The sequence below is a fragment of the Scomber japonicus genome, chromosome 8, assembly GCF_027409825.1.
Source record: "Scomber japonicus isolate fScoJap1 chromosome 8, fScoJap1.pri, whole genome shotgun sequence".
NCBI classification, from domain to species: Eukaryota; Metazoa; Chordata; class Actinopteri; order Scombriformes; family Scombridae; genus Scomber; species Scomber japonicus.
The window spans coordinates 20,072,908-20,075,955 of NC_070585.1; positions in this window are offsets into that span (position 1 = coordinate 20,072,908).

A 3,048-nucleotide genomic window follows, 5' to 3' on the forward strand; every position below is an offset into this window, starting at 1 on the left:
ATAGCCCTGTAGAACATGGATTCAGCAGATTCCCAGTGGATTCTGCCACTGTGTCTGTGTGTGCACCTATGTACGTGAGTGTCCGTGTGTGCACACGCAAGGCTGCAGCTTAACCACAGCAGTGCCATAGGCCAATGTCAGTCAATCCTGTTTTTTCACATGCGTCTATACTCATATTATGCCAGAACATGCCCTGCCAGTTGCACGTGTTATGGGAGTATATGTCAAAAACGTGGTAAAAGCAAGAGGAGTGTATTTTGAGTGTCTCTCTTTTTACGTCAGTGTGATGAGTGGAAAACTCATTACACAAATCTGGCTGACAGACTGACGTTGGTGACATCACATCAGCCTGCTTGACTGGCTGGGCAACTTGCAAAGGAAACACACCTTCTGAACATACACCTACCGTCACGTAATCTCATACTCAAATCTGGAACCTCCTCTGATATACAGATCAGACATCACTCAACAACATCGTCTGAGTGTAACGGAGGCATGGATGAATGCGATTACGTACAGCACCTATGACACAGTCAGGGCATATTGATCTGCTGTGGCTGGGTCTCCGGGAGGCCCTCTGAGTTGAGCCTGGAGGGCCCTAGAGTGGCCTGTCCAGCCTTGGCAGGCCTGGCCAGAGCAGTGGGACTTGTGTGAGGTACTGAGATTGACAGCAGAGTAGTGTGTGTATATGTGTGTGCATGTGTGTGTAGAGGTGCAGGGGTTGGGGGTGGGGGTTAATCTCCCTGAACTGGGGCAGATGTTGTTAACGAGCTCCTCTCAGGTCGACTCCCTGCGTGGGAAAATGGCATCAAATCCTCCTGGGGTCAGGGCTTTTGGGCTGACCCACTGAGAGCCATCCCTCTCCACTGCACTGTCCTCTCAATCCCTCTCCATTCACTCTCCCACTCACTCACTCATTCACTGACAACACTCAGAAAAAACACTAGAAAATCACATTTGACCATTTTTATACCTCTTCTCTTTTAAGTACATCCCCAATTTTCAGATCCTTGTCTGAACGTATGTGAGCACCAACAGACTTGTTCCATGATGCAAATGTCTCATTAATGATAGCTGTGGTCGGATCGCCATGCCTTACACAACCGCAAGGAATGCTGAGTGGGAAATGCTTCAAAGACAAGCATGCCGCCACTCAAGAAACTGCATCCGCCCAGAAGCAAGTTACTTGAGTATATGTCATTGGAAGGTAAATTAGGTGAATTAAGGTCTTATAGACTTTCTGGCGCCCAAGCTTTAGGGCAGGTTATGTAAAGAAATTGAGGATGAAAATTACGTGAAGTACAAAAAAATTATGCTTAATATAATGTGAATGATTAGGTCAATCAGAACTAGTCAATACTTTGGCTTTGAGCTGATATAAGAGGATATGAAGTTGAATGATATGTTAGAAACACCTGACACCTGTGTTTCAAACTTGACTCCAAGGCAAACATTTTAAATTCAAGGAATTAAACAATAATATATCTCAAATAATTAAAAGTAGAAAAGTACATTGTGGACACTGACTTTATTTATCCTCAGAGAGAAGGACCATGATATTGTTCAACCTATGTATATGTGACATGAGTTAGCTATGATGGAGGTACATTTTCGGTCATTTCCTGAATAGGCATATCTCTGTACCATATCATGTCAACATGCCTGCTTTAGGGTTTATCCTGACTTAGGTTTTAATACGAGGGTCATCCATTAAGGTGTCTGTCTCTGAAGGTGTGTTTACTTTGTCCCAGCAGGTGTGTGTGAATATGAGACTCGTCAAACATGAGACGGGATTACCGCCTCTTTTGTCCCAAACAAAACAAATACAAATCACACGAACATTTGAAATGGGAGGATTTTGTTTTTTTGCTGCCTGCGTTGTATGTATAGAGAGTTTTTCCGACCGGGATCCTTTGACATTTTGTTCAGCTAAGCACTGCTGAGGTTTACCTGAACTTGTTTTTGCATGTAGTTGTGGTTGTAGGAAGATGTGTAAAACCACACACACATACACACATTTACACAAGCACGCAACCAAGAATGAAACTGGATTAAGAGGCCTCTTCCTGAATAACCTGTAAGGGCAATTACATACAAACGGTTGGCTCTAATGTGCAATAAGGAAAGCGCAGGAACCAAGTGAGACTCTCGAGTGTGACTCTTGAGTGTGCTGCAGATGGTCCCTTTCTGTAGCACACATTACTTTGTCTATGAACACTGGAGCATGTAGCGTTCCTTTTAATTTACCAAACTAGAGTTGTGACCCCACTTCTGACCTGTCTTGGAAGCCTAGAAAAATTGGGCCAAGTATATAGGCGCAGACGTACAATGTATATGCCTAAGGACAGTGAAGTGAGTATGGAACTGCTGCAAGACAATGCAGAGTCTGGGGGATAAGGAGTAAAGGGAGTGACAAGAGGGGGGGTGGGATTAGGCTTCTCATCTAGGCCACAGCTATTGATTAGTGTATGTTGAGGAGAGTGAGAGGGAACACAGATTGACATATACACAATGGATGTGTGGTGACTCTTCTCCATCAGAAGCCGTCTGATCATATCGCTATTGTCAGGAGCTGTGTTCATTCAGCAGCACGCGCATAACCTGAACTCAAGTGTGCCCCCCATCCCAACCCACATGTACGTCATACGCGAAAAAGCAAGCACTCACAAATGTTGATAAAAGTTGTGTTGTCCAGTGTACCCAAGCTATGACCAACAATTCATTTTTACTGTCTTTTACTGTTACCAAGTCTGTATTTGTGTGTGTGTGTGAGGTTTATGGGTGTGTAACCCTGGGAACATGGGGGGAGGTGGACCACATTCGGCTACGGGTCAGTCCTGACTGACTCTGTCACTTATTGATTAGTTGCCATGGAGAGTTAGTCAGGCCATCTCTCTTGGAGGTGTGTCCCTGAGGGCCAGCAGCACTGCCCAGATGAGCCTGTAGAAGCTTTGTCTGCTGGGGGTTAGTTTGTGTGTGTGTGTGTGTGTGTACATTTTGTGAGTGTGAGCGTGTGACCTCGCTAACTCTCACTTGCGCTCCTCTTTT